The following is a 24,902-nucleotide window of genomic DNA, read 5'->3' on the forward strand; positions in this document are numbered from 1 at the left end:
ACATATGGCTACACCCAACTCCACCTCGATTTTGGCCTAAGAAGGAACTTCAGCTGGAGATTCATCGTGGCCGACGTTACAAAGCCGATATTCCGAAAACTGCTATCACCACACCGTTTGGGTTGTTTGAATTTCCCTTTATGACCTTTGGGTTACGAAACGCAGCCCAAACTTTTCAACGATTTATCGACGAAGTACTGCAAGGACTTGATTTTGTTTTCGGTTATCTCGATGACATCCTCATCTTCTCCAAGAATCAGGAAGAGCATCTTAACCACCTTAAGATCCTGTTCGAGAGGTTCAAAGATTACGGCGTACTAATTAACACCGCAAAGTGTGTCTGGGGCGTTAGTGAGCTGACATTCTTAGGGTACCACGTTTCTGTAGACGGTACTCGTCCCCTCCAAGAGAAGGTGACAGCAATACAGAATTACCCTGTGCCCAAAACTGCCAAAGAGTTAAGGAGATTCTTGGGAATGCTGAATTACTATCGGCGATTTATTCCGAATGCAGCACAAATTCAAGATCCCCTCAATTCCCAACTCACAGGAAACATCAAGGGTTCAGCTCCTATTAATATCACGGAGGAATTTGAAACAGCATTCAACCAATGCAAATCTAGTTTATCTCAGGCAACCCTTTTGTCACATCCAGATATTCATGCCGAACTTGCTTTATTCACTGATGCATCCGATGAAGCTATTGGCGCAGTTCTCCAGCAAAGGTGTAATAACGAATGGTCACCGTTAGGATTCTTCTCGCGAAAGCTGTCATCATCGCAAAAGAAGTACAGCCCTTATGATCGAGAACTTCTCGCCATATATGAAGGGATAAAATACTTCAGATTCATGTTGGAAGCCAGAAACTTCATAGTATTCACCGATCATAAGCCTATCACGTATGCATTTAAAACCAAACGAGACAAATGCTCGCCACGTCAATTTCGATATTTAGACTTCATTTCCCAGTTCACAACAGATTTACGTCACATTGCTGGTAACGACAACATTGTAGCTGATGCATTGTCTCGCATTGAGGACATCACATCGGACATTAATTACGAAGATCTTGCACGTGATCAGGCTCAAGATCCTGAACTACAAGATCTCCTCAAAAAAGGTTCAGCACTTGTCTTGGAAAAGGTTGACGGAAATATATATTGCGACATTTCGACGGAATATCCACGACCATATTTGACACCAGCATTTCGACGACTGGCATTCGAAAAGTTGCATAATCTCAGTCATCCTGGAGCAGCAGCGACAGCCAAACTAATTGCTCATAGATATGTATGGCCTGGTATACAACGTGACTGCAGAACGTGGGCTCAACAATGCACAGATTGCCAACGCAACAAAGTCACCCGTCATTCATTGTCACCTTTCACCACATTTCCCATTCCATCTGAACGCTTTTCTCATGTCCATCTCGACATAATTGGTCCTCTGCCTCATTGATCTGGTTACAGGTACTGCCTCACCGCCATCGATAGGTTCACTCGTTGGCCTGAAGCTTACCCACTGGTGGACATCACGGCCGAATCCTGTGCGAGCGCCTTCATGTCTGGCTGGGTGGCCCGCTTTGGTTGTCCTCACTCCATAACTACAGATCGGGGTCAGCAGTTCCAGTCCCGCCTCTTCCAGAGTATCTCACAACTAATAGGTGCCAAACACAATTCCACCACCGCTTACCATCCGCAGTGCAATGGCATGGTGGAGAGACTGCACCGGCAACTCAAAGCAGCTATCATGTGCCACAATAACCCGCAGTGGACTGAAGTATTGCCGCTGGTTTTATTGGGTATCAGGAGTGCCTGGAAGGAAGACCTGAAGACCTCAGCAGCAGAGCTTGTCTTCGGCGAGACGCTTCGATTGCCTGGCCAGTTCTTCACTCCAGCTGCTAACACCATATACGATCCCACAGTCTTCGTTGCTCGCCTACGTCGACATATGGCCAAGTTGACACCAACACCTGCATCGTGCCACAGTAAGCCGACATTTTACTTACCCAAAGATCTCGCCAGTGCAGAATATGTTTTCTTGCGCCGAGGTCATCTCAAGAAAGCCCTTGAATCACCCTACACGGGGCCACATAAGGTTCTGGAAAGAGAATCTAAAACATTCAAGATCGACGTTCAAGGAAAAGAGCTTACCGTCACAGTAGATCGCTTGAAACCGGCGTATATGGCATGGGACAACAATAACACCAGCCCAGAAGCATCCACATCACCGCTACTCCCGCACACTTCAGTAGAGAGGCCACCTGAAAGAAACACACGCAGCGGCAGAACTGTTCGGTTCCCGAACTACTATCGCCCGTGAAACGGTCTCGGCAGGGGAGTGTTGTGGCGTCTGTAAATTAATATTGTAAATATTCATCTCATAGCCATTTATCAACATCATTACTTTCTTCTCCATCAAGTAGGTTAATTTAATTGTACATAGATGTTTCACCTCTTTCTATCTTTCGCACTGGACATACAGACATGACAGCGACGTTTACTTCTCACATTCATTTCTGCTGTCATTCTCTCATTATATAAAAATCAATAATATAATCAAGTTAGTTGTTACTTATTTCCTCCAAACAACTACAACCTAGTTATTATTTGTGACAAGCTTTGAATATTATCATTTTAGCTCTTTATTGATTCTATTGACCTATCCCTAATAATATCCTTACATTCCTATGTATAATAATTTATGATTTTGCTTTGTATAAGTCTATAACGGAACAAGATGCGATTAAAACATACTCGATTACTATATAAATTTTCAGTCTATTTGAATAATTCTTAAATTAAATTATTAAAGTCTCCTAAGGAACGTGGCAAAATGCTGTAACCTTAGATTATATACGAGATATATCATAGATAGAGCAAAAATGGGTCAACTTTTTATCAGCTAATTGTTAACTTCGCTGACTCGTTTATTTTATTAGTGTTCTACATACTTACGCACACAATTTATCTTGCTGTATCTAAATATATTTAATTATTTAATAAATAAAATGTGTTCTTACGCATTAAAAAGATTCAAAATACGAAAATTATAAGACAAAAAAAGTTGACCAGCTTTTTTGATGCATTTGTATGGAGACACTCTATCTATACAATTTAAGGCTGTAACACAAAATACTTAGTTAATTTACAATTTTGAACATTACAATAGTGTTTTAATTTGACAAATTTATATACATAGTATATCCTATATATATTCTTTAATTGCATTTACGTTTAAGTTTCATTTATACGAGAATTAATATGATTTCAATATTTTTATAAGTTGCATAAAAATATTTTTAGTAAGGTAAACTTATACTTCTTATTTTTAAAATAGTATCAATTGCGCTCACAGTGTAAAAAAAAGATACATATATATATATATACATATATATATATATATATATATATATATATATATATATATATATATATATATATATATATATATATATAATATATAATATTGTGCATTAATTATAAATGTTTATAAGAAAACTTCAGTTTATTACCAAGCCTTCATTAGAATTCTCAAAAGTTCTATTTTTATTACACATCTGGGTATGATTCGTCGCCTGGTACAAACTTCGTTAAGTTTAAGGAAATACATTAGGTATAATTTTAAATGTAGGCAAAAATAAGTATTTCTTTATTGTTTAATTAACGATCCGGTCCAGCTTGGCATATGTAGATAGAATTTTTAAAAATAATATATAGCCTATGTTTTTCGCTGACGATGTAGTTTGTAGGTAAATGAATTTTGAAAATATGTTAAGTACTTTTTAAATTTTCATTACAAACAAATAGTTTAAACTTTCTTTTTAGTAATATTAGTGTCGATGTCATTTTATAAATGAAATATACTATTTACATCTCAATAATGTGTGTAACAAAACAGGATTATATGTGAAATCCAGTTATAATATTAGTTAAAGTGAATAAATTTTGTTAATATTATATTTTTAATAATACTTAAGTCGGAATCATTATTAAATTAAACACAAGATAAGTTTACAATGAAAAGTATTTAATTTTAATTGATATATATTTTTTAATTATATTATTAAATCCTACATAACGTAATATTTAGGACAGAGTAGATATATATATATATATATATGTATATATAGTATATATATATATATATAGTGTAGTATAATACACATAATGTTTTCAATATAAATTATGGGATGGTGTGATCTTTTTAATATGAGGGATTCAGTAATTATTTTAATATTCGGCTCATGTTTCTTGACAGAATTTTTTTCAGTTTCATTATAGATAATATTAACAAATGCATTATCATTTGTACATTACAAATAAAAAATATATTTTTTATATTTTTAAATTATAATTATTTAGTATAAATTTTAATAATAAAATTGAAGTTTAATGACAAAAGCATTAAATATCCAGACGCTATATAAATGCACCAAACTATAAAATGTATAATGAAAATAGGAATAATAAATTTGACACTCCCTAAACATTTCAATGTCCAAATTTTTCGTCGAATTCCCTTTGCGTCACAGTACGTAATCTTTTTGAAGGGCAATTTCATCACTTTGAATTCGGAATAATTTATCAAATTGGACGGAACTGCACATGCAGCCGGGCTCGATCTCAGCTGGTCGGTGGCAGTGAGGCAATTTTTTATCTCCCCTCGTTGGTTTGCACGCTGCCAATGCACCTTGGGGAGCAAACCGAGGGAGAAAGTACAGGGGAAGGAATTCCGCCTTATCTCTATGATGGTTTCGTAGACGAATTTTGTGTGAGATTAAAGATAAGTATTTGAAAGGAGAATACTTTTTTTTTAATTAAATTTGTACGTAGTATCGTAGTCATATACAGTCGGTATTGTAGTTATGTTGTATTTTATATATTATTCTAGAATCTTTTATAACAAAATTTAATGAAACGATGACCGCAAGTTTGCAGATTAACGAAAAATACTTCAAAGAATGAAATTTACGAGTAAAACCCAAATTAAGTCGAAGACAGTCAGAGCAAATTACTTTTTTTTTCGTGTAAAAATAAATATTCAAGACTGTAAACTTCGATACAGTAATTAAAGCCTAATTAAAATAAAGGTTAATTTTAATTAAGGTTATTATTATTTCAATTAAATTAAAAGTTGATTATTGCCTATATTTTGATGATTGTATTTAAATCTTAATTTATATGGATAGAATATCTAGGGTCAAAAACGGGTATAAATTCAATATAATTTCTCCCATATACTGAGTAATAAATTTACATAATGGTAACCCTAATCACGCAACATGGATTAAAAATTTGAACTGTTTTGGCAAAGTATTTGTATGGAGACATTCTATCTATATAATCAAGATTTAAATACAATGTGGCAGGTGGCGAGTCTATCGCCCTCTTTCGCATTAATTTGATTTGATGTTTTTATTACCGATGAATTTGATCCAAAGTCAGCTAAATTCGAACTCATTATTGTTAGGATATAATCAATAAAACACTGCATTCAAAATGCTTTAATTCTATGATTAGTCATGGTCAATCATTTTGTTTAATTTTTAAATTATCATTTAAATTGTACAAAATGCAATGTTTATTAAATTATATAAGATTGCTTATTAATCGTACCGTATGTAGAAAAACATCGTTAATTATTGCCGAGTTGATAAGTTCCTTGGTGGCTGGAATAATTAATTCGCACTGTAATTCATTAGGAATCGACGCCCAGCGCCAATATCGTAATTATTTTTCACCACCGCCAACATTCGCTGCACTTTTAATTGCATTACTTAATTGAAATCAGCACTTTTTTAATCGATAAAAAAGACCAAAAATTTTAATTCGTCTATATTTCACGGCCCTATGTAAATGTTCTTGAATTTTAAAGAGTTTCTATATTTTTAGGCTTTTGTATCAAATAGAATGAGCTCCTTGCCGAGGTTCTCCCTAGAGACTACAGTATGGGGTTTTTAAAAAGGGTATATTAAGGTTTTTTCAGGGTTGGCAATGCGCATGTAACACCCTTAGTGTTGCAGGCGTCCATAGGCTACAGTAACCGTTTACCATCAGGCAGGCTGTATCCTTGTTTGCCACTTTCGTGGTATAAAAAACGCATGTTTCACAGTTACACACACACACAAACGTTACACAGTTTCCGACTTATACTAGAGAATACCAAAAATAATAACATTCTCTCCTCATGTAATAGTAGCATAACATTTATTTATATATTATTTTATATACGGAACCCGCAGCGTAGAGTTTTACTTGCACGCAATTGTTTTTTTTTTGGTTTGTATTTTCTTTTATTATCGACATTTTTCTTGTATTTTTAATAGTGTTGTATTTATTGTAGCATGTAATGTATGACGCCATGTATCTCTGAATAAAATGTACTTCATGCATGTAGCAAATGAGTTTGGAATTGAAAATAAAATGTCTAATGGATGTCCCATTATAGACTTAATATAGCCTAGTTTTATTACAAATTATAGCTTAGAAAGTTCAATAGCCTACCACTTCGCCGTTCAAGTTTTGTCCTAACTAAACTTACTTTGAAAATTGCTTTATCTTGCTGTAAAAGTCTTAGTTCACTAAAATACTTAAAAAGAATATGAATTTATCATTTTAAAAGTTTCGTGAAGATATTTTATGTAACTTATTATTTTATACGACTAAAACCACTTTTCATTATGGTATAAGTTTGTAATATGGGACTTGCAAGAATAAACGACGATTTTTAGAGTATTTTCGTATTTATTTTACATGTGTGAGCCAAATGCGTATTTTTAATAAAATACATGTTATGTTTCCATTATAGTATATTTATAATTTATATTACATTTGAATACCAATACCTGGTACAAATTATGGGTTTAATTGAGTAAAAGATTTAAAAGTAAACTATAAGTATTATGAGCTATTTTTGTAATAAATGTAATGAAGTTTGCCGTTTGTTATTATAAAATTGGATCTTTGTAAGCGATACTATCTTATTAAGATCAAAAATTGTTTACATTATATATATTACTTTATTAAAATAGGTATTGTCTTGCGGAAGTCCATTTCACTTCTATTAGTAAGTGTGTGATTGCTAATACTTAAAGACTGAACACCATTCTAACAAAAGTTCAACAACATTTCATATTAGCCCTCAATCTCCGACTGTAATTTTTTCTATGCACGTCTTGTAACATGTGTAAAACGAGGCAACTTTTTCAAATTATTAAGTCACTGCTCAGAGTTTACAGTTAGCCGTTCGCGGATTGGGTGCCGAAACTACCAGCAATGATGATGGTTAATCTTCGAGTGCTGGTGAATGTGCACATACTAATATGTACACATAATAATGGTAGCGGAATCAAACAAAATAATTCTAATCAAATAATCAGTAAATAGACTATATAAAATATTAAAAAAAAATATTCTCACTTTTTATTATATTTTTATATCAGTGTATAAATATATAAATATCAATCCTTTAAATGTATAATGTCAAAAGGAAAGTATAAAATATAATAAAACTTTTATTATTCGCACGTTTCGGCAAACTACGTGACTAGTCGTTATGCGACGTGAATCCCCTACACGAATCACAGAGCCACAACAATGTATAACATAATAAATAATATCTCCGAAAACATTTTAAAATGTTCATAAATCACTTCACCTAACTTCAGGAATTTTAAATGAAAAATAACAGATCACATATTACATACGAGTGTGAATATTTTGGTCCGATTATTTAATTTTCAGTTATAGGGGGAAAAAACTCAATCTACACACTTATTTATAATCATACTAGCTATGGTCTGCGGCTTTGCATGCGCGGTGTCGTATTTCCCCTTTATGTCGTCTTTTTCAAAAATCCTTTTTTAGCAGGATACTAACGTTATAAAATAAACCTATGTTCCAAATTTCTGATTTTTAGTATTACTACTTTGGTTGTGCGTTGATATGTCAGTAAGTTTTAATGTTACACACGATTTTATAAATTATATAGATGTTTATTACACTGAACTTGTAGTATCCAAAGTCGTGAACTAGTACCCTACCTATAACTGCCAACTGTGTGGAAATAAATAAATACCTACCTATATTTCCTGAAATCAGTATTTCAGTGTTCTGCAATATGCTAAACATTGTTCTTGAAGACGAATGATTTTGTTTCATTTTCGAACATCTAAATCAGATAAGCCTTTGTGCAGATTTATAGAGGTTCCGCTGAAATGACCATAAAACTCACGAGAAACATGAAAGGCTCTTTGAAATCACCTGAAATCGCTTATTGGGTAAATTGGTTTAACGTGATTTGTTGCTTGTAAATGGATAGAATATGCTTTATTTGCATTATATTTGATAGGTATAAATAAAACATATGTTTTACAACCAGAACATTTATAACACAGTGCGGTGAAAGGCTGTGACGCGAGCTGTACTGCGCGACCAGCGTGCTGTTGAATATGAATTACGCTCATGAATAAGGGCTCTTATTGAGCTCGAAACTCGGGCATCCCCGAATTAAAAACTCGAATGAAGTTGACGTAAATAATTACAATATAGTATGACTTTCGATAGTTATTATTAACACTAACATTAACATAACATTAAGCAGAATAGTTAAGTGGGTGTATATTAGAACTTGAACCATCCCTTCAAAACTCCTTCAAACTCCGGCCTCGTGGTATTAATAAATTTAATTTGATTTTGATTTTGTATTTGAATATTAAGCCCAATGTTCTGAACATGTAACCAGTTAATTAATGTTAGTCCTAAATTGGTGTAAATTATGATCCTTTCCATTGAAGTGCGGTTTATTTTATTCCAAATTACAGGGTTGTGCTCGTATGCGAGTACGTTAGTTAAACATTAATTAGACATCATACCTTTCCTATTCTGGTGAATTGTTAATTATGATCTACTTCATCCTTTTATAATACGTAATATTTAAGATTTTTTATACAACTTAGAATGGCAAAAAAGCTGACAGCCCACCTGATGGAGTGGTAACCGTCGTCAGTAGACATGAGCAGTACCATGGACATAACAGAGTGTACTGTTTCGCCATTATACCCCTTATGCGTTGCCATTCCTGAGGACTCAGATGTTATTCCTCTGTATCCTGTAAATTCACATCATATCCCACCCTTCAAACCGAAACTGCTTTACGTTTGAAACACAAATGGGACAGAGGTACCCAAGCAAACGACTTGTGTACAAAGACTTCCTCTGGGAAAATAAAAATGAATATTTAAAAATATTCATAAATGTTATATTATAATTGATAGCTATAGAACAACATATAGGTACTTAATCATATTAACATAATGTATTAGATAAAAATGAATCAATTAATTTCTAGTCAGCCGATTTATATTGGTAAAATTGCATAAAAAGATACCTACAAAAAACAAGTGGCCAAATGTCTTGTTTTCAACTATATCTTAGAGTAATTACTTTTTTTATTTAACTTTGAATATACAGATTAAGATTATTAACTTTTCCTAAATTGGTGTAGAAAATAATTTTAACTTGTCATACAAAAAAAAATACTATCGAATTAAAAATAATCAAGCAGTCAAAATATTATTAAGAACAAGATATATCCCGTAGATTTGTCTGCGTGAAACAATGCATAAAAATACTCTATGTGTTAAGTTAGGATATATCATAGTCGTGTATGAAATTTATTTTAAATCATTTCAGTAATTTTTATGTGAAATAGTAAAATTCCATCCATGGATCGAAAGAAAGAAAAAACAAGAAATTGTTTATAATATTAAGAGGCTTTTTAGTTTACCTAATATGTAATATTGAAAATAAAATTTAACGTGAATTGAGTCGTACCTGTTACAAATTAGTAATAAATATTCGTTGAAAGCCGTCTTCTATCTAGCTTAGATTTAATCAAGATTAATTATCCAAGTCAAAATATTGATGGATTGTGTAAGTACATAAAACTTTGGCTGCTTATCAATTTCGCTTAAGCACTTAATTTGATTCATTTATCATTATAGATATGACGAACCAATGTTTAAAGTCGCAGAATACATAAATATTATTAGTTCAATAATTAATTTAATTGATGACAGATGTTGAATACCTTTTTTATTTTTTTTATGATACTTAGAATAGCAAAAAAGATGACGGCCCACCTGATTGAAAGGAATAACTGTCGCTTATAGACATAGACAGCACTACAAGGACATCTCAGAACACGAGTACAATGTGGTGCATATGGTACTCCTCATGCGTTGCCATTCTTGAGGACAATCGTATTATGTCTCCATAATCTATAATTTCTATGTATCTTTTATTAATATATATGTAAAAATAATGTTACCAACCACAGAAAAATATTCACGAGCAAAATCTAGTGTTAAAATTAATAAATTAAACGTACGACAAATTAAACGATAAAGTTTAATAAACAGTTACAGGGGTTAGGGAAAATTTAGTGAAACCCATTCAAATAGCATATTAAAGTTATCATTAGTTGTGAGTTATCATGTTAGTTTGATTACTAACTTCCATCGACTCGCCCATACTGCCTCCAGGGGATGCGTTTCATCTTAATTAAACAACTCATGTCTTTGGTACGCCATGTGTTCGCACTTAGTCATGTGGCTACTGGTTAGTGTGCAGTGATATGTGTAATCCAGTAAGTTAATATAATACACTCTCTATATATAGCAGTAGACAGACAATGGCTGATATAATGATATATATATATATATATATATATATACATTATATATGTAATAAAAAATATTAAATATAATGTATTTAGATAAAACCTAATCTACATAACTCATTTTACAGATGAAGGGTGTTCTTTTTTTATTTTTAATTATAAAATAAACTAGTAAAATAAGTAAGTAAGTATAATATAAGTATATAAAAAAATCTTCAATAAATTAAAAGTCAGCCAGAATCTGTGTCAAATTCGTAATAAGTAGGTAAATTTAATTATACGATTTTGAGTATTTCCTGAATTTATTATTTAAAAGGTTCTGTAATATGCTACGTTAATTACGTTATAGATGCTACCTATTTATTTATGACGAAAACTTTGATATCAGACGATGAAATATTCGAGAAAAGCTTTATTAAGAAATATTGAAGTTCGTAATAACACCATAAATATTTAGAATTTGAATTTGTTCTTTTGTGCAATAAGAACAAATTTAAAATCTAAACAAACTTAACAATTTACAGTTTTTTTTATTTTATTTCATCATACTTCTCTTTTTCACGTGTTTATTTTAAATGTTATAAAATAACGTAATGTAAATCATTTGTTTATTACAAATGTGACTTTATTTCCGTACAATTATTTGTTTAGAATACTATATGAATATTATAAGAAGATCCATAACTTTTTTTGTAGTGTCGATTTTTGAAAAGACTAAACATATTTTAATTTTATTTTTAATTTATTTTGTGGCCAGTTATTTCGAAAATGGTTGTAATATAAATTGGAGTCTATTTTTCGCGATAAGCCTCTCATTGTGCGTATGAGCCATGACTAGTACAGCTAATCCTGTTTCGTCCAGAAGCACAGAAGATTCCTGGGATCTTCAGAGGCCTCACGGAGTGATCTCACTGTTCCGAGGATTTCTAAATGTTGAGGGGCCACAGTTTTATATTCTTTTACATGAACAGTCGTTTCTTTGGCGTCAAAACAGCCTCAACAAAGAGCTATAGCTCCTATTATGTGTCCTATAAAGTATGATCCGTTATTGTCACTATCACGTTATTGTTCGAAAGTGGTTTATATCAATATATTTTTTTTTCTGTTTCATATATATCATATGACAAAGAAATTATTGGTTACGGAGCATAATTTCATTTTCTTTACCTACGTATTAGAAGTCCCATTAGCAGCACAATGTATTCTGGGACATCTATGATATTGTTCATAAATCCATAGGTGATAATTGTCACTACACATCAGCTGGACTGTAACTTATTTGGTATTTCAAGTTGTAAAACATCTTAGTAATTACATGCATTGTTATTTCAGAGGACTGTTGTGCTATATCTCCGAACTCTGTTATATCAATGCCATATTATATGAGATGTGATATGAGAAGTTTATGAAATATACAGATGTTTATTATAATATAGAGTATATTCATTGTATGAAAAATGTAATTTTATTATTATACTTGTAGATATATATTAGTGAAATAACTTTCTCAAAGTAAACTTGACAATGCACTAAAGGAATAACACACGAAACTTCTACAAATGGAATGAAAACTTTTGCATTTCAATGAGTTCTTATTCACTTTCACGTTCAAACAACATTGTCAAGTAAGTTAGTCTTAGTAGTAAATCAGCAATGTAAGATTTAGTAAACATTATTATTCGTAATAAAAAATCAAGTATATTGAGAACTGAGTTTTTTTTTTAAAGGATAATAAATGGAATGATAAGTTTTTGCTAGTGCTAACGGTATATGCAGGTGAAGCCCCAAGTAAGGAATGGTAGCTGAGAATGAAATCAGTTTAGTTTGCTCATTATGGCGAATTGACCAGGAATTAATCACGATAATTTTCTATAGGAATCGCGTGGAGATCAATCTGATTAGCAATTTACCCCCATTGCTAGCAATGCACCTTACATTGCTAGCAACAAAGTTCTTGTTATTTATTATATTAACACTAATATTAGTAGGTACTGTATTAACTGTAAAAAATGTAGTCACTGCAGGAATATATTAAAAATCAAAATTACGACTGCGCTGAATACTCCTTTCTTTACAAGTATACCAAGAAGGCAGTAGTGCGAAGGAAATAGTAACATGGTATAAAACTTGCTACAATGTCAAAAAATCACTATAAATTGCTACAACCATTCTGCCAAGAGTATAATAATTGAAAAGAAGACAAATTCCAAACTAGTTACATCCGTAGTTTTCTAGCGAATATGTATTAGTTAGTACTTGTTGTACCTATGGTCCGTCTAGGTATTAAATTCCATGAAATTTTATTTTGTCATATAACTTCTTGATGCGTATGAATGAATATTATATTTTTTTATGAATGGCATGATATATTGGAGCAAAAATTCCATTCAAATAACCGTATTTAATATATACTCACATAAAATAAACCGAATTTAATTAAAAAATAATTCAGTCACTTCAACAAAAGAGCAATACAATCTCGGATGTACATAGACTTCGTAAGTAGGCTTCACATTTTATGAGCGGATTGGATACATAAATGAAAAGGGGACTCTTCGTATAGAGTTCTTTTGTCAAGATCTGAGGTCAAGTTTTCCGCAAATTGTCACATTTGATTCCATCTATTACACATACATCTAACACATTTTGGTATTATTGCTTTAAATGATCCTGTGCTATGTGGTAGTTTGTCAAGTCATTATTTGTAAAAAAAATTAACTTTAAAAGACAACAGCTGAGTTTCTTGCCCATTCTTCTTAGCTAAAATTACATTTCGAATTGGATGGAATTTTCAAATAAAAATAACTATTCGAAAAGGATTAAATTTAAGTTTACTTGATAAATTCTATTTTGAAATAGCAGTATCTATGTTATCATTTTCAAGTTACATCCGTTACAAATGCAAGTTTGTTGTTAAATTCTACCAGTGCATCTTTTGTATTTTGTTGTCTAGTACTTGTATTTGTGAAAATGCCCATGCAGAGTATGTTTTGGTTTGCAAGATATGACAATGAAATCAGTTTTGGTAAGAAGCAGTAGAATTAGGAAGCCTTAACAAAAGCATAATACAAGTATAAATATGTATTTACATGATACGTAAATACCCTATACTGTTAAGTCCGCCTTTTATAGTGTCCAGATGTATTGAAGTTCAATAAATAATACTAAAATTCTCAGAAATAGATAATGTATGAGCGTCTATACTATGGGCTAACAACGTTGATAGGTTGCATCATATTATACCTAATGTTTATATCTGCACGTAATGTTTACGTTGTTGATCATGTACAGGCGTCAGTCATCATTTTCCATCAGGTGAACGTCACTTACATATCTTCACTTTCAGATGATTTCAACTGTACCTATATTTCTTTAATTCATACCAACATAACAATATTTTTATTTTATATATATATAAATGTTTTTAATTAAACAGTATGCTAAGTTTGTTAAAATGTAATATTGTGTATTTCGCTTGTTGTTTTGCGTTTAACTAACGTAAAACAGCAGTTTATTTTAATTGAAAAACTCTATCTCAGTCGGTACTTGGCAGCAATATAAAACTTGGAAACTTGTAAGTAAACATCCCTAGAGTTTTGTGACTTCTTTCGAATATTTAAAATCACACAATAGGGGGCAAGTCCCTCGCAAAGTATAAGTTTTCATCAAACTTCCATACTGGCACCGAGTGGACGGCAAACATTCAATGACCACAAAAAAGTTATAGCAAAAACTTCATCAGTGCAAGAAATTGCTTCGTGGAAATTTTAGCTGCGTAAAAGTATTATATAAGTGTATTAGAGGAAGTTTCTCCATGCGGTCATTCAGAAATTGTTGAAAATGTTAGTGAGTTCAGCGTTGTCATTATGAAGAATAAAATGAGTAAAAAGGTTGTCGCCGCTAATAAAAAAGTAGAAATTTTAAACATATATCATTGTATATCCTCGATTTATCATCATTTCAGCTGTTAGTAAGTCACTGCTGACTATGTTCAGTATTGCATATTAAGAAGACCTATGTCTTCCTTATTGTTTTCATCGTAGGGGCTTCTCTTGCTCTCCCTTTTATTCGTATTGATTGATATTTATATATCTTCTTTCACGTGTGTATAAGACAGAACGAGACAGCAACGTTGGATGTCTTGTTTTTCTTATGCGTGAGATAATGGAAATGTATCTACCAAAACAATCATTTGTCTATGACACTGAGCTACCTACAGTTACCACACTTTTGAAATCATCTTTTCATGTAATAAAGGGTGAGTGATCCTGCGCTACTTTTGGATGTTCGGGTTCGCCACTCGATAATCTTTATTCCTCATTCGTAGTTGGTTTTAAAAGATTTACGCCCGACTAATTGACACTTTCGCTTGCTTATACTTCGAGTTATATCTGTAACTTTAGTTATATATACACACGTTTTTGTAGTTGACAATTCTGGAAAATTCTATCCATAAATTCATATTGATAATAACAACTTCATTCCAACTATATTGATTTTGTGTATGCCGTATTATATCTTTAAAAGTCAGCATATTTTTTTATGATTCTTTTGTGTAACAAAATCTTAAATTACTTATACATTTACTTCAACACTCGGCTGTTAACAATTATGGAAATATTATTCAAATATGAATATTATATTTTAATTATTGTGTAATTGAAAAAATATATTTATAAAGTATTATATGTTATATGTTACAATAATATTATGCTATATTGTGAGTTATGTTGCTAACATAAAATACAATATAATATATAAAATTGGTAGTCTTTGAGTTTATTGGTAGGTATAGTATAGGGTTTCTTATATAATCAACGTGCGTGGCGTCTATAAATTTATTTATTAACTTTTTTTATTTCAGTTAAAATTACGATTGAAAACAATTTATTCCTGATTGAATTTTATTATTTTGTACTTTTAAATTTTATTATATTTTCTACCGATTTCAAAAATAAGGAGGTTTTTAATTCACTTGTATTTTTTTATGTTTGATACCTTATAACTTCGTCAATTCTAAACTGATTTGGAAAAATCTTTTTTTTTTTATCTGAAGAAATATATAATATTTACAGATACCCATCCATAGAGATTTTATCAAAATCGGTTGAGTAGTTTAGTTCTTAGATAAATTAGTTTTATCACAATTACAGTTCGTTTTTTTTGTGGGATATAATCTTTAGTTATTGATACGGAACTTGAAGATTAGAAAATGGTCACCAATGCCTATTCAAGGCACGTTCAGGTGCAGGCAGGTAGGATCGAAGCCGTATTAGGTTAGTTCGGAAGTAACAAGGTAATTGTGTGACTCTTGCGTGCCTCGTCGTATTTATACCAGTTGACCTAAAATCCCGGTTATTACGTATAAAACTAATGAATGAAGTAGGTCAATAATATTAACGATTATTGCTAGTGATTTTTATCGTATAATTAAAATGGTTTAAAATAAGGTAATTAGTTTTATCAGAAAATATATCGTTTCCGTCGTACAACACTGCTCCTGATTATTATGAAACTTACATTCCCATATAAAGAATTATTTCATAGTTACTTATGTTTATGATATTATTTTTTTTACTTGAAATGTCATGTAATCTATCGGCCTTCTCGATGAAAAATGGCAACAGTCGTCAATAGATATGATCTTTTTTATTAGTGTTGTTGTTATTATTTGATTTAATAGTCCACCCTAATTTTAATTTTTAATGTTATAGTTGATTTAAAGACATTTAGTTGATTAATAAAAATGTTCAAATAAAAAGAAATAAAAATATGAACACATTAAAGTTGCCAGCACGTCTATGACATTAAAATTTATGTCTTTTTTTGGTTGCAAATCATTCAACCGTATATTATAAAAAATACATGAACGGTCTAAAATGTAGCTATTAGTTATATAATAATAATTATATTATAGTAATTTATTTGAGGCTATTAAAGTTGTCAGTAGGTTAAATTAATTCGCATTTATTAAAATAAATTAAATATTAATAGATTTGCATAAAAACATTTTAAAATTTGTCAAAAGTGTGACAATTTATATTTTTATAGCATTGTATTGAATTTATAATGATAACGTTGTTCGCATACTAATAGAACATGAAAGTTGTAAAATCTTTTTGCATCTCTTAAAAAGACGAATGTAGTATCAACTTAACTTGAGTACGTTTCGAAATAAGCATACAAACTGTAGCGAAAGATTTAATTCGCCCATTCGTAAAGTAAAAAAGATTCCAGTGAAAACAGCTATCGATAGCGTAAACCGTTTTACAGCTATAACAGCTTTTCACGGGCTTGTAAATCTCAATTTGAATGGCAGGGTTCCGTACCAAGTTTGAATACTAAATGAAAGCTCTTAGTCGTCCACGGACAAGCAGTATACAACTGTTTACAGCTAGTAAGAGCATCGAATGTATGAGTATTTTTAGATAAAGCAATAAATTATAAAATAGTTAATTCTAAAAGTGAAATTTTATACAAACATTTTAGAATTTGAATGGCGTATTTAGTTTGTCTGTTGGTTTTCTTAGTTCAAATCAAATATACCCAAGATTAGTCAGGCTCCAGAGAAAAATTTAATGTTATAGAGTCTAGAGGCTAACCATAAATGTCAGGTGTGAAATTTGGTAAATTAAACCAAGTGACTTGACATCTGTTGTCCAGTATAAATATCATAAACGCTTTTCTTTCCTCTAAAATCTTAAAAAGTTACACAAAAGTCGTTTCCTTGGGCACTTCTGATCCATTCGTGTTTCCACCGTGAATTTTCGGTTTAAAGGGTGGGATATGACAGCAAATTTACAGGGTACAGAGGAATAACAACTGAGTCTTCAGGAATGACAATGCAGGGGGTGGGGTATCACGGGCGAAACTGTATATTCTGTTATGTCCATGGTACTGTTTATGTCTATAGGCGACCGTTATCACTTTTCGTCAGGTGGACCGTCAGCTTTTTTCCCACTGTAAGTTGCATAAAAAAAAGCATAATGAAATTAGTTTTCTAACTAAATAATTAGTAGAATAACTAAGCGATTATTATATAATATATACTAGTACTGTATATTTAGGTTGTGATAAGAAATCTCGGTTTAAGTTATGTCGTGCATAAGAACTCTTAATGGGGCATAACAGAGCATTAACACATTGTATACATTAAAAAAATATGTTTGCAGTAAAATCTGAAGATTATGACCATATTAGATATATTTATTTATTCATTAGTACATATATACATAGCAGACTTAATGCTAAAAGCTTTCTCTCCCAGTCAACCATAGAGACATGTCATAGATATTAAAATTACATATATAAACGAATAAATATATATAAATAACAAATATACTTTTACATATATAAAATATACTATACGCATATTATACTCGAAATTGAAAATAACATAAAGTACTTACTACTTGGATAAGGTAAAAAAGTGAGCATAAACATTTTTTTTAAGACGGTTTATTCGGTAGTCTCTTATATATCACGTAGCTTTGCTTGCATGCACGCACTAGATCAATCATTATCATCATCATCAATTGCCCTGTATAAAACTAAGGTTGTAATCGTTGGAGTAGAGTAATTCTGGAGTGTAGGACGCAAATCAGAAAACGTAGTGTAGAACGACTTGTTGCTAGGTGGAGCGACGACGTACATAGGGTGGCTGGACTGGCTAAAACTAGACTCTAAGGGCCGAAGACTGTGGAATGTAGTAAGTAGTCTAATTATGAAGATAATAATAAAATGACACCACCTTCGTAATTAGATAAATAATTTATTTCCATCTTTAGCACACTCATAGATACCACTTATAGTTTTTTTTAATGGGTGATAATGAAATGGTTACGCCGCTCGCGTCATCGGTATACGCTGGCAGGACACCAGTGAGGGATGATAGGTCACGATGAAAGCAGGTGCGTTAACCCATCATGAATAATTCTATCGATCGAGAATAAAATAAGAAATTTTTTCCCATCGGTATTTGGTTTATCTGTGTACAAAATGTCATCATAAAAACCCCGTTCAGCCATTGGAGCATGTTTAGTTAACAAACATCTTTATAACTTTCATATTCAAAATATTAGCAGGATAATTATTTTATATTAATCACTAATTACAGTATGAGTGGTGATCTCGTATGGGCAAATGCAATGTAGGACGACCCCCCATTAGATTAAGTGACGACCTCAAATACATTGCAGGGAGTCAGTGGGTGCAGGTGGCTCAGGATCGTTCTTTATGGCGGTCTATGAGGGAGGCCTTTGCCCAGCAGTGGACAGATAATGGCTGAAATAATGATGATAAATCTAGTGATTTATCATCATTAGTTCAGCCATTATTCATCAATAACATTCCAAGGGTAAAAAGAAGAGTAGAACAAGCTACTAAATTGCTAAAGCATAGATAATTGCGTCTGTCAGTAGTGGTATATTAATGACGTTAGTGTTGCCTAATAATCGATCATCCGATAAATCGGCAGTATTCATTCAGAATAATTCAATTAACGATTATTCTATTGATGTTATATACTATGAAATTGAATGGATTAGACCTAGGTAATCTAAAATTTTGCAACTCTCAATGGTATCGATTATATTCATAGTCAGCCAGTCAGTCAAAATATTACAATCGATTAATTGCTAATAAGGTAATCGATGAATCGTTTGCATCTTATACAATTACCTTATTAGTGATTAACCGATTGTATTATTTCAACTGACTGGGTGACTATGAAATTGAATCGATTATACGTAATCTAAAATTTTGCAACTCTCTTAATGGTATCGACTATATTCATAGTTAGCCAGTCAAACAAAATAATACAATCGATTAATCGCTAAAAAGGTAATCGATGAATCAATCGCATCTTATACAATTACGATTAATTAATTTTAACATTAACGTTTATCAGATTCGATATGACCTGAATCTCTGTCTGACTAACGAACCTCTGATGATTAACGATAGATAAACGTGCAGTTAATCGAATAATAATCAATCCTTAACAATTATCAGACAACACTAACTGACGGGAAGTATTCGCTGGGGAATGGTATTATAACATAAATGCAGTGCGGGATAAATAAACGGGCAACATTGTACAGTATGCCAATTTGTACGACACGGTCCATGTCCGAACATATGAGCTGTGGGTTTATTTTTGCTGTACTATATAAATATTGTTAGCGTTGTGTGAGCGTTAGATATATAAAAAATAATGAAGAGACTCTCAGGCGAATTTATAAAAAAAATAATAATTTTAAACCGGTCGTAATTAAAGATTGTGTCCCACAAAAAAGAAAATGACTTTAATTCTGATAAAACCAGTTATTTTGATGTAAAAAACTAAACGACTGAACCGATTTTGAGAAAATATCTATGAGACCAATCTGTAAGTACATCCTTTTAAAGAAAAAAGGAATTTACTAAATTAATTTAGAACTGACGGAGTTACGAAGTAACAAAAAAAAAATTAACCGAATTGAGACCTCTTTTTAGCAGTCGGTTGAAAACATTTTACAATAAATACAATGGAACAAAGTAGAAGCATTTTGAATAATATTAAAGAGTTGACATTTATTTCATGTCCTGCTTATATCTTTATATTAGAAGTAATAAATAATATTAAATATTCTTATTATATTTTTTGTTTGCAAACTTACACGTTACACTGTACATATTTCTAATTTTACAAAGTGTTAAAAACCACAGATAAAAATTTTGGAAATATTTTACAAGAAGTTTTGTTACATAACAAAACAGATGTTGAATTATCTTAAATATTGTAATTTGTGTATATGTTACCGACAGTCTGTATAATTCAGGCATTCTGTACAATACCTAGTAAATGTCTAGAATTTATCAGAGGGGGACTTTATACAAAAGTCGTTTGCTTGGGTACCTCTGTCCCATTCGTATTTCAACCGTAATGCAGTTATGTTTGCATGGCTGTGTTTCGGTTTGAAGGGTGGGATATGGCGTGAATTTACAGGGTACAGAGAAATAACAGCTCAGCAATGGCAATGCAAGGGGGTATCATGGGTAAAATAGTATTCTCTGTTATGTCCATGGTATTGCACATGTCTATAGGCGACGGTTACCACTTTCCATCAGGTGGGCCGTCAGCTTGTTTGTTATTCTAAGTTGTATAAAAAAAAATCTATAACAAATATGATAGATAAAATATGAAATGTTATGAATCTTATTTTACATTGTTTTACTTAAGTTATGTATAAAATGCCAAGGGATTTATATATAGATTATTCGTTCATTTACTGATAATGTGTAAAGTAGATAGATTTTAAGGATTACTTGTCCCAAAAATATTTATTTAGTTTTCGTTTAGTTCAGGACCTTCAAATACTTAAAATAACAATATTTACAGGAAACATGAACATATGTTTTTGACCAACATTTATAGAATCATAATGATTCAATAATCAGAAATCCCGCACTAACATTTTTTCGGTTGTTTTTGCATTTGTTATTTCTTCTAATGGTTGTTCATACCTATTGATCGTGAATAATCAAAGGTATCGTTTTTCTGTGAATAAATAATATTTTATTTAAATATAAATGTTTTAGGTATTCTATACATTGCCTAGATATTGTTTACAATGCCGGATTATATAGATTGCCAGGGACAAATATAATAAATCCTGTATCTAGTCTGGGCTACATCTTGTTTCTTTAAACTATATTGTTCACGGGCGAAAGAATATGTTGTTTAAACTAGAAATTACTCTAGTACTCTTCTAATCGATGAGAATCTGCTCCCCGGAGAACCCTAATAAATCCACTCTGACCGCTCTTCATTAATTTCCCTCCTGTCAAGTCGGTATCTGAAATTGTTGATGTTTTGCGCATGTTTGCCTTCGAATTTATTGAACCAATCATTTGTACCCCAAAAGTTGAGCAGCTCATGAGGTGATTTATAATATAGATATTCAGAAGATAAATTTAAGGCAACGATAGGAAGCGATTACCTTTTTGCCACAAATAGGTAGTTTGAAGTGGGTCAAACAATTATAAAACGTTTCGGTTGGAATGTTCGGGATGGTTAGTTGATTTACATATGCAGCTGGTTCAACGACTTTTGAAACGAGATAATTCTAGAGCGAGATTTTGTAGAAATGTTATCAGCATGCGTACCTCTATCCCGTTTGCATTTCAGCCACGAAGCAGTAGTACCTGCAATGCCGTTTCAGTTTCAACGGTAGGATTGTATTAGTATTGTATTATATTTATAACATACTAAGGTATAACATCGTAACTTTCAGAAATTATACTGTATTATGGGTATTATTAGGGTTACAGTGTTTTCGTGATGTATATGTATATAGGTTACATCAGGTGGATCAACAACCACTACGATTACCATTATGATATATTATTTAGCACTTTTTTTGTATTAGTATGCTGCCAAACAAGCTTACGAGCCGTCTGATGGTAAATAGAGTTACCGTAGCCTATAGGCACCTATACATCAGGGATGTCACGCGCGCTTTGCCGACCCTTAAAAAAACTTAATACGCCCTTTCTGAAGAACCCCATGCTATAGTCTCAAGGGAAAGCCTCGGCAGGAATATCATTCCACAACCTGAGTGTTTGTGGAAGAAAGCTCCTCTGAAACCGCATTATAATATGCATAAAATAAAGAAGGAACAAGTATTATGTTTAATGTTATTTTTTGCCTAATGCTAAAGTTAAAAGACAATGAAAAAATAAATATTATATTATCAAAAGTTTTGTTGATTCATATTATAAGTATAGAATCGACAGTGTTTATCTAAATCCAAGAGCCCACAAGCCAGGAATTCATCCGAAAATTCCTCTGGTAAAATAATAACAGTCCTAATACAAACTTTTCTGGAAAAAACATTAAGTTTTTGGACCCTTTGAGTTTACAGAAACTGAAAGACAACAACGAATGTTTCTTTATTTTACGTTTTTAAACTCAAATAAAAGTTTTCCGTCTCACAAACGATTTATAAAGGTTTAAATTTTATTTTCCGCGAGTTTCAGACACGGTTTCAGAATTCTTTTTCTACTGAAAAGATTTTACTTTTACTTTTGAACATTTAGAATATATCTAATGTGAATAGAAATATAATATTTACTTAGTCCAATGTATGAAAATATTATTAATATGATGATATTTATTTGACTTAAGATATGAGAAACGAAAAATATACCAATATCGGTTTTCTTTATAAATCGTGAAATGGTACCCTGTGATTGTAATAAGGAAAAAAAATGTTTATGTTTAGTTAAAATATTTGAAGATTGAATGGTGAATAGTAGCAAAACGCTGGAAACGATAATGTAGGTTGATATTAAACTTTTCGTTGCTTATATATATATATATATATATATATATATATATATATATATATATATATATATAAAGGAAAAGTACTGAACCACATATGTTGTAATATGGTACTTAAGTAGCTAAGTATTATTATGTCACCTACATGGAGTTTTTTTTTAATGGATGAAAATGATATGGTAACCGCCCGCCTGCGCTAACGGGATACGCTGGCGGAGCACTAGTGAAGGGTGATAGATGAGAATGGAAACAGGTCAGTTAGCCCATCATGATGAATTTATCAGGAATTAACCATGATTGTTTCCAGGGAGATCCGTGAGGAGGTCGACCTGGTTGGGTATATTGCTAGCAATGGAATTCTAAGTCTCCATTACTAACAATCCCTTTTCCCCCAGGCAGGTCAGTTAGCCCATCGTGACGGAAATACTATGGTTTCCAGGGGGAACCGCGTGGAGGTCGACCTATTAGGGTGTATTGCCAGCAATGGGGCAGTTAAACCCCATTACTAACAATTCCTTTCCCCCACCTATTTGGAGTTGAAAACAAGTAAACGTCTTAGTGGAACTTAAACTTAGTGGAAAGTGGTAAGCTTCGCTTAGGGATATGAACAGCACCATTGACAACTCTAGTATATACTGTGACGCCTACGATACTGGGCTTCGCGTTATATTTTGATGATATCTACATGTTATTGAGTTTCTATGTCTATATATAATATTTTCATTGCTATCTTTTTTTTTTAAATTGTACATACAGTCGTGGAAGTATAATTGCTTGGCGACAGACACACAAGTGAGTATAAGCCACAGGTTACGAGCACATAATTTACTATATAGTTTTTATGAGTAAGGGGATAACCTTTATTTATAAAAACTAATTCTTACTACAAATCTGTTCTAAGTATTATAGTGTTTGTGACTTTCAAATTGAAAATTTAGCACAAAAGAAAGAGGTATAACAATTTGACAGCTAAAATAAGTTTATAAATAAGAGCGTTAGAGTCATTAAGTTACTTCGTGGTTAGAATATATGATATATAAGGTGGAGTGTGTAGTGGTACAGTATGTATACTATTTGGTAGGTACAGATAATTTTTTTATATAGGTTTCCTTTCAATTTAGTAATTTGAAGGAAAAATGTAATGGGAGAAGATTGTATTAAAAACACAAATAGGAAGTGATGGCCTTCAACTGTCTAGTGTAGTAAAATATATAATTTTGCAGACAATTGTAAATCGATATCGCAGACAATTGTATAAAATAATGTAATATTTAGAAATTTCTTACTTATATAATTTTGTTTTGTTTTTTATTTAACTTTCTTTATGTTTATGTTTCTTTTTATGTTTCACTAATAGTTGCAACCGAATGGCTTTGTTGCAGTCGCATTTATTATTGGATCATGCTGTGTGCACATGTTGTGGCAAGTTTACCTGATCAATACATTAATGTACTTGCATGTTATAATTTAAGTTTGTATTTGTACATTTATATACTGTTTACATTACTTTTTGTAATATTATTTTTATTTTTCCACATAAATATGTGCAATCATGCGACTGTACTTTTTTAAGAAGAATATTAAAGAGTTTCTATCATTTTTTTATATTTAAAATAGGACAAGCGCATCACGCCAAACTGCTAGCACAATCGATATCTAGTATTTACTTCATTGTTTTATCTCCATGTTTGTGACAACATGTCCTAATATTAGATGTGTAACCATTACAGATAGTGGTTACAATTTGCACTGGGTGCTTTCACCTACGTTAAAAGGGATCGCCTTCAAATGGGAGGTATATCGAAAACCCATTCGTGTAATTTGAGGCACACCGAAACGACATTGTCGCTTAAGCGATTCAATCCGACGCGACCGCGTTGGGACCTACACGA

Source organism: Galleria mellonella, unplaced genomic scaffold (genome assembly GCF_026898425.1).
Source record: "Galleria mellonella isolate WM207_F2 unplaced genomic scaffold, CSIRO_AGI_GalMel_v1 utg36, whole genome shotgun sequence".
NCBI lineage: Eukaryota > Metazoa > Arthropoda > Insecta > Lepidoptera > Pyralidae > Galleria > Galleria mellonella.